Source organism: Lissotriton vulgaris, unplaced genomic scaffold (assembly GCF_964263255.1).
Source record: "Lissotriton vulgaris unplaced genomic scaffold, aLisVul1.2 SCAFFOLD_2878, whole genome shotgun sequence".
NCBI lineage: Eukaryota > Metazoa > Chordata > Amphibia > Caudata > Salamandridae > Lissotriton > Lissotriton vulgaris.
Window position 1 is genome coordinate 88,158 of NW_028250250.1, and position 9,256 is coordinate 97,413.

At 53.4% G+C, this 9,256-nt stretch overlaps 1 pseudogene; it reads left to right on the forward strand.

The window, feature by feature from the left end:
- The first annotated feature begins 2,963 nt into the window (after positions 1-2,963).
- Positions 2,964-5,822, forward strand: LOC147663326 (uncharacterized; annotated as a pseudogene).
- Positions 5,823-9,256: the final 3,434 nt, after the last annotated feature.

The window sequence follows — 9,256 nt, forward strand, 5'->3', positions numbered from 1 at the left end:
GTCCTTGTCTGGCCTCTGGGTTTAGTGGGGTCCAGCCTGGTTGGTACTTTTGTTGGGGTCTGCCTGCTGCTGTGGCTTGCTTCTTTTTTCTGGCTAGTGTGGTTGAGCTCCGGCTCTTCCTTTGGTGAGCGGTGCCACTTGGGGTCTGTCTCTGGTTGTCCATTGGAGGCCTTGCTACTCCGGCCTTCTCGTGGCCTGGCTGTTGGCTGTGGGTTGGGTTTTCTGCCCCCGGTGTGCCTGGCACCCGGGTTGGTTGCCCTCCTGCCCTGGCATAGTGCTGCACCTTGGGCTGGGGGTATGTGCGTTCCGTGTGGTGGTTTGCTGCTTGGCTTCCCTTTCCGGTGGTCCCTGGGGTCCGGGGTTCGTGCCATTGCGGTTCTCCTTCTTGGAGGTCCACCTGGGTTCCTGGTGCGGTTGCCCCCTGTGGGCTCCTAGTCTCCTCTGGTATCTGTAGTTTGGCGGGGTCTTGGCCTGCCTGGTACCTGGGTGGGGGGCCGCTTGGGCTTCCCTGCTCCTGTGGTCTTTTTCGGCACCTGTTGATCGCCTTCCTCGGCCCTCCATCTGGGCCTGTGTGCTTTGGGTTTCCGGGTGTGGTGCCCCGGTGGTGTCGGCCGTGCCCTTGTGTGCCCTTCTGAGCCTGTTCCTTCTGCTGTTCTCCTCCCGAGCTTGCTTCGCCTCTGGTTGGGTGCCCGTGTTCTTTTGCCTGGTTCTGTTGGTTTTCCTTGGCTGCTGTTGGGCTTCGGGGTTTCCCCCGTTGCACCGGTGCTCCTCCTTTGTTGGCCCTTTTTGTGGCTGGTGGCTTTCCGCCCTGTTTGCTACTGGGCTGCGTCTTGCCTTTTCGGGCCTGTGCGGGACCCTGGTGTTCTGGGCTTCTGGATTGACGTGTCCGGGGTTGTCTCCAGTCGCTCCTACTCTGCCGGCTTGCTGGTGCTTCGGTGTGGCCTCCGGCTGCACCTCCTGGATTTTCATTGCTGCCCTGTGTCTTCTGTGTCGGCTTGGGGTGTGTTATGCCTGGCGTCCCTGGTCCTTCCTGGTGCTGGTGTCCTGGTCTGCTCTTGTCTTCCCGGGGTTCCCTAGGTGCTGTTCCCTGTGTGTGTCTGTTGTTTGGCGGTCCCTCTTTCCCTACCCCTCCCCTGTCAGGGTGCGGTCCTGTGGTGTTTGTCTTGCCTCTGTGGGGCTCTGCCCTCCTTGCTGCTGGTGGTCCGGGGTCTGGTGCTGCTTGTGCCTCTGGCTACACTGCTTCCTCCGGTTTCCGTTTGGGTGGTTGCCTCGGTCTGTTTTCATCTGGGCCTGCTGTGTGGTCCGGCGATTGTGTGCTGTGGGTCTCTGCCGGCCTCCCCCTGTGCTTCGGCCTCATCTCTGCGTGGGCTTCTTCTAGGTGCGGGTTGGGCCGGGGTCCTCCTGCTTCAGCGGTTTGCTTGTCTTCGGCTCTGGCTTCCGACTGTTTTATTTTACCTGTGGCCTTTTCATCAGCCGTCTCCTGCTCTGCTCTCCTCTCTGGGGTTGGGTGGGGCCGGGCCTGGTAAGCTCCTGGTCGGGGGGGGGCTGTGCGCCCTGGGTTCTTTTCCGCTGCTCCTGCTGTGGTTTGTAGTCGCCCCCTGGTTTGGTTTGCGGCCTTTACCTTTGTGGGGGTTTGGCCCTGCTGGTTCTTTGGTCCTTGTGCGGCCTCATCCTGGGGTTTGTGTTCCTGCTTCTCCGTCTTTTTGTGGCTTTGTCTGCTCCTGGGCTCTCGCTGTGGCTTCTCCTTCTGGGCTGGGGGCTTAGTGGTTGTCCTTGGCGGTCCTGGTGGTGCTGGCCGTTCTTTCCTGGGGCCTGTGCCGTTTCTGGTTCTCCAGTTGGCTGCCACCTTGTTTGGGCTGTGGCCTTCTGTTCTCATTGTCTCGGTTCCGTTCCTTGGTTTTGTCCCTTTCTGGCCTGTTCTGGCTTGCTGGCCGTTGCCTCCTGTGGTTCCCCCCCTGTTTTTTTGCTCCCTCGAGGTGCCCCCTTGGTGGGGTTTCCTGGGTGTGCTTGCTGATTCGAAAGGCCAGTTTTCTGCTTTGGTATCCTCTACTTTGTCAATGAATGGGACGAGGACATAAGGGACCTGGGGGTAATGCTCTATTTCTTACCAGTCATCTTCATTACTCCGGGTTGCTGGCTGGCCGGCCTTCCTGTGTGGGCTTGGTTGTACAGGCGGGATGCTGGGTAAGTACTGCTTATCTACTCCCGAAGGGAGGGGCAGTATTAGGGTCCCATCATCCCTCTGGTCTTTTTTTCTGTCAGGAGATGGTTATCTCCACTTTCTCAATGAATGGGACGAGGACAACGGAACCCAGAGTAATGAAGGTTACCGGTAAGTAACAGAGCAGTATTGAGCTCATAACTATTCAGATCAATGCCTCTCACACAATGAACTTCAGAGGGACTCATTTTCTAGCATATGCCCAATACTTGAGGCCCATACTAAAGCCACTTTTAAGCTATGCAATTTATGACTAATGGAACTTGCCTAATATATAGCACTTTTTCCTCGTCATCACTCTAAAGCACTGTTGATAAACCGGGAGCGGTGTTAACCGGCAAGAATTTTGTTGCTCCCCAACTGAACATCAACATGTCAATTACGTATCAAATAACATTTCAGAATTATATGTAAACCACATTAGGCTTTACAACATAGGCTGTCAAATAATATAATGAAAACAAAGAAGGTATATTTATAAATTAAGGAATTACAGGAAGCAAATAAATGGAAGGATGTCAGTCAATTTGCCATTTGTCATATACAAGCTTGGAGCTCCAAATAAATGCAATATACGAAATAGCATAGCAGAATATATTGCATTCCAGTAAAAAATAAAAAAATCAGAAATTAGACCAACAGAGTGTCACCTTCTAAAGATCAGGGAAGAGCAACTCAACACTCACTGGATAAGGCTCAATTGATAGGGTGAAATACAATAAGGTTCATACATTTGGTGTGAATGTTCAAAGTTCTAAAAATCCCACCCAATCAGGTAAAATAAAGAATAGTACTGTGAACGGAAGGCGGTCCCTACCTTGCATAAACCGATGCTTCCCTCAAGGTCTCGAGACTCCCGGACCGATCCGACGGCGTCCCTGGCAACCCGGACACCCTTGTTTTCTTCCTCATTGCAGGACCCAATCCGGAAGGACCGGAAACCGGAAGGATTCCCGAGTGACCCCGGAAGTCCCACCCTCTACCCAACGACGGATGAAAGAAAAGGAGGAAACGACGACGGCGGGGTGTGCAGAGAGTTCGACTTGTGGCAGAAGACGGATGGCGGCACCCCTGTAGAGCGGAATGAAGAAGGAGAAGACGACGAGGTCTGGACGGAGGACTGGTGGAGTCCTGTGGAGGACGCTGGAGAGGGGCCGTAGCTCGCGGGAGAGCTACGGCGGGACCATGTGAGTAACAAACCCCTCCTGTGTAATTAGAGTGTGAATAATCCTAGTGTAAACTGCCCCCTCAACCCCATCTAGGACTCACTGAGCACTGTATATAGTATAAAGCCACCTTGACCACTGTAATTAGCGTAAAGCACTTCTTCACGATCTGGCACCTGCACGATACGCCTTGCACTGACTCTATCCTCCGACACCCTCCTCTTCTTCCCGACCGTATACTCCCCTACCCACCTCCCTCACTGTCCGCTTTTTCTTACGCACTCCCGGTGTCGGCATTAGGTGCCCGTACCGTTTGGAACGGTCAGACTAACGGTCCTTTTTCTATCTCTCCTTGCACACCTCCGAGGAACCACCAACCACCCGTGGAAGGAGCCGGAGTGCCCTGGTGGACGATGCCCCCCCTACATCGACCCATGATATCAACCACCTCCAGGAGCCATCTGTGGGACCTGCAACTAAGGACCTACCGTGTCGGAGACACCCCTACCAGACTCTTGTCTACCCTTGACTTTGTGCCCAACCCAATAAACAGACATAGCCCACTATATACGGCCTCCACGCCTGTTTTTCCGGCCCGCACTCGCCCCACGACAACAGTTGGTGTCAGAAGTGGGATTGTCCGGAAGCATGAAGGCCGCAGTACAAAAAGTCGCAAAATGATGGAACAATTTCTCAAAATCGCTGAGGATTCACCGAGGCCAGTTGCATGACGTATTGAAGGGTCAGGGGGCGGCCCAGGACCAAGCTATGAGAAAGCTCACCGACCTACTAGGCCAGCAAAGACCGGTCACTTCCCTCCCCTCCGTGGTCCTTCAAAAGTACGTCCCGGGAGAGGACCCGGACTTCTTTTTTACAAATTTCGAGCGGTTGGCCCAAGCTGCTGCCTGGCCCCCTGATCGATGGGGACATTGTCTTGGACCCCTACTGACCGGTGAATTACAACCAGCGTATCAACAGGCCAACGTACTGGGCCAAACACCTTATGCCGAGATAAAAACTTGTATCCTGGAATGGCTTGATATAGATGATGAGACTTACAGGGTGAGGCTCCGCCAAGCCAAAGAAGGACCACAAGAAACACCAAGGGCCCTCTCTTTTCGCATCCGGGACCTGACCGATCGCTGGTTGCGGCCTGCCTCCTCTACGAAAGAAGAAATCCTCTCCAAAATATATTTGGAACAATTCCTTGCTTCCCTGCATCCCTCAGCTCAAAGGTGGGTTCGCCAACACGCCCGTCTCACCCTTGAGAGTGCGGTTGAAATCGCCAGCGCTTACAGCCGCGCCCAAGACTTTCAGAGGCCCAAAGAAGAGCATCCACATCGTTTTCAGCCACACACCGGGGCCCGAACACCGAGACCTCCCCTACCCAAGTAGCCGGAACTACCCCCTTTGTTCCCATACCCGGTTGTACCGCGGGCACCCCCACCCGGTCCCCAGTGCTATCACTGTGGAGGATATGGACACATTGCACGAGTGTGTCCCCAGAAAGACGAACCAATGGAGGTGGGTCTCGCCTGGAATTATGTATGCCTCCCCACAGATCCTAGCCCTCCTAGATTTCATTGCCCAGTACGGATTGAGGGACACCCTGTTCTAGCCCTTGCTGATACAGGCTGCAGACAAAGTGTACTCCGTCCACAAGAGCTACCAAACCCTGTGGGACCAGTGACCGGTACGGTAGCCATCCAGTGTGTACATGGAGACACAAAACTATACCCCACCGGCAGGGTTCGTGTTCAACACCCGACTGATCAGGGTACTACGCTCACCGTTGGCCTCATTCCGTCCCTCCCGGAGCAAGTGATACTGGGCAGTGATTACTCTGGGCTACCTCGTCTTCTCCACGAGACCACCAACTCCCTGGAAAAGTGGTGGTTGGAGGCCCCGTTTCCACACAACCCACTAAGTCAAGAGGCTTCGGGCAAACCATACAAATCGAAAACCCAAAAGAAGAAAGAGAAAAGGAACCATGCCACTGTGTTTCCGGTCTGAGTGGAAGAACACCCCTGGGAAACCGACAGGGAGTTCCAAGCCACCCAACAGGAGGATCCTGTCCTCCAAGATGCCTGGAGTCGTGCTCTCGACCACGAAGACCCTTTACAAGTCGGTCCCTATTTCTTTAGAAAGAACGGCCTTTTGTACAGGAAGGGAGGGGCACAACAACCACCCCAGCTGCTGATCCCGGGACCCTTCCGAGACAAGGTGTTGTTTCTCGCCCATAGCCACCTGCTGGGAGGCCACTTTAGCGACGAGAAGACAGGACAGTCTATCTTGGAGAAATTCTATTGGCCAGGGGTCTACCAGCAAATAAAACTGCACTGCCGTACCTGCCCGGTGTGCCAAAAGAATAGCAGGTATCGACCCCCGAGAGCGCCCTTACAGCCTCTACCCCTGATCGATATACCCTTCAGTAGAGTAGGGATGGACATTATAGGCCCCCTGTTGCCCTCCAGAACCGGTTGTCGATACGCTTTAGTACTGGTCGATTACGCCACCCGCTTGCCTGAAGCAGTACCCCTAAGACAACCTACAACTCAGAACATCGCTAAAGCCTTGATCTCGATTTTCTCTAGGGTAGGCTTCCCCAGAGAAATTTTGACTGACCAGGGGACCCCCTTCGTGTCCACCTTGATGAGGCAGGTGTGTTCACGACTCGGTATTAAGCAGATAAGGACCTCTGCTTACCACCCCCAGACAGATGGGTTGGTGGAGCGCTACAACGCCACTCTAAAGACTACCCTAAAAAAACTGTTGGCCCTTGAGAGCAGAAGGTGGGAGGAGAAGCTACCCCTGGCTCTGTTTGCGATCCGCTGCAAGGTTCAGAGCAGCACTGGATATTCACCCTATGAGCTCCTACATGGGCGACCCCCACGAACTCTGTTGGATATGGCTAAAGAAGCCTGGGAGGCCGAACCCGACCGGACCAGACCGCTCCCTGAGTATGTAGAAAACCTCAAGACACATTTGGGACAAATACGGTACATAGTCAGGCAGAATATGACGACTGCACAAGCCAATCAGAAGCACCAGTACGATAAAGGTACCAAACCCCGGTCTTTTGCCCCAGGTGACCTGGTCCTTCTCTTAATCCCATCGTCGGATCACAAACTACTGGGACAATGGTAGGGCCCGTTTACTGTCCTGCGACAAGTAACACCGGTCACCTATGAGGTGGAAACAGACCCTAACAGACATATCACCCAGATTTACCACGTGAATCTGCTGAAGGCCTGGGTCGGTCCTCTCCCTGTACTAACCGGTACCAATCCCGAGCTAGCTTTGTCTTATGAGGCATGCATTGATCCGGATCTCCCCGAAAACCAAAGACAGGATCTACGGACATCCTTACGTTCGTTAAAAAAGATCTTCCCTACCTCCCCGGGTCGCACCTCGGTAATTGAACATTCCATCATAACCGAGCCCGGAAAAACGGTACGTCAACGACCCTATCGGGTCCCGGAAGCACGTAGAGCAGTCATTCAAGAAGAGATAGTACAGATGATGCGCCTTGGGGTCATAGAACCGTCCGTCAGTAGCTGGAATTCACCCATCGTACTAGTCCCTAAGCCGGACGGTTCGATCAGATTCTGAACCGACTTTCGAGAGGTAAATAAAATCTCCTCCTTTGATACGTACTCCCACCCTCGTGTCGACGAGATGATCGAACGAATAGGAAAGGCGAAATACATCAGTACCCTGGACCTCTGTAAGGGGTACTGGCAGATCCCATTGAGGGAAGAAGATAAGAAGAAAACAGCCTTTTCTACTCCCGACGGACTATATCAATTCACAATGATGCCCTTCGGCCTTCACGGCGCTCCCGCCACTTTTCAAAGAGCCATGAACCACGTCCTGCAACCACATTCCCGGTATGCGGGAGCATATTTGGATGATATAATCATCTACAGCGATGACTGGCGGCAACACCTACATCACCTACATAAAGTCATCTCATCCCTGGGTTCTTATGGGTTCAGCATTAACCCAGCAAAAACCACCCTTGCGGCTCAAACCGTTAAGTACCTGGGTTATCTGTTAGGTGAGGGAGTAATCCGACCCCAGAACAATAAAATCACATCCATCCAAGCAATCCCCTTTCCAAAAACAAGAAAAGAGCTACGTGCATTCCTCGGTCTCTTGGGATACTACAGGAGATTTATCCCTGACTTTTCCCAGACGGCTGCCCCACTAACCGATCTTTTGAAAAAATCGACAAAGGCCGAAGAGGCACTGAAACACCCTGACTCGCGTATGTTAAAAGCTTTCCACCTCCTTAAACGTTCCTTGCTGTCGGATCCTGTCCTTATCAGTCCAGATTATACCCTGCCGTTCATCCTTCAGACCGATGTGTCTGATCAAGGTTTGGGAGCGGTTCTGTCCCAACGTGACCACAATGGAGACGAACGACCCATCCTGTTTCTAAGCCGCAAGTTGTTTCCAAGGGAGATGAACTACGCGGTCGTAGAAAAAGAGGCACTGGCCATTAAATGGGCAATAGAAAGCCTCAGCTACTATCTCGATGGACGGGAATTCATCCTGTATACCGACCACGCCCCCTTGGAATGGATGGCATGCAACAAAGGACATAATGACCGGGTGTTACTTTGGTTTTTGTCCCTCCAACCCTATAGGTTCAAGACATTGCACAGGAAAGGCGTTGAACAGGGAAACGCCGACTACCTATCAAGATACCCTCCCCCTACAGGAAGGACAGCTAGGGAAAAGGGATGTGAACGGAAGGCGGTCCCTACCTGCATAACCTGATGCTTCCCTCAAGGTCTCGAGACTCCCGGACCGATCCGACGGCGTCCCTGGCAACCCGGACACCCTTGTTTTCTTCCTCATTGCAGGACCCAATCCGGAAGGACCGGAAACCGGAAGGATTCCCGAGTGACCCCGGAAGTCCCCCCCTCTACCCAATGACGGAGGAAAGAAAAGGAGGAAACGACGACGGTGGGGTGTGCAGAGAGTTCGACTCGTGGCAGAAGACGGACGGCGGCACCCCTGTAGAGCAGAACGAAGAAGGAGAAGACGACGAGGTCTGGACGGAGGACTGGTGGAGTCCTGTGGAGGACGCTGGAGAGCGGCCGTAGCTTGCGGGAGAGCTATGGCGGGACCATGTGAGTAACAAACCCCTCCTGTGTAATTAGAGTGTGAATAATCCTAGTGTAAACTGCCCCCTCAACCCCATCTAGGACTCACTGAGCACTGTATATAGTATAAAGCCACCTTGACCACTGTAATTAGCGTAAAGCACTTCTTCACGATCTGGCACCTGTACGATACGCCTTGCACTGACTCTATCCTCCGACACCCTCCTCTTCTTCCCGACCGTATACTCCCCTCCCCACCTCCCTCACTGTCCGCTTTTTCTTACGCACTACCGGTGTCGGCATTAGGTACCCGTACCGTTTGGAACGGTCAGACTAACGGTCCTTTTTCTATCTCTCCTTGCACGCCTCCGAGGAACCACCATCCCTGGAAGGAGCCGGAGTGCCCTGGTGGACGACGCCCCCCCTACATCCACCCGTGATATCAACCACCTCCAGGAGCCATCTGTGGGACCTGCAACTAAGGGCCTACCGTGTCGGACACACCCCTACCAGACTCTTGTCTACCCTTGACTTTGTGCCCAACCCAATAAACAGACATAGCCCACTATATACGGCCTCCACGCCTGTTTTTCCGGCCCGCACTCGCCCCACGACAACAAGTACTTTAAAATCACATTTGTCAGCACTGTCCCACAGATTCATATTGTGAAGTTTCCAGCCCAGGTGGTCCTGTGACACTTTTACCCAGATCTGTGACTGGGGGTGAATGTTTTGCCATTGTGCAACATTCCGTA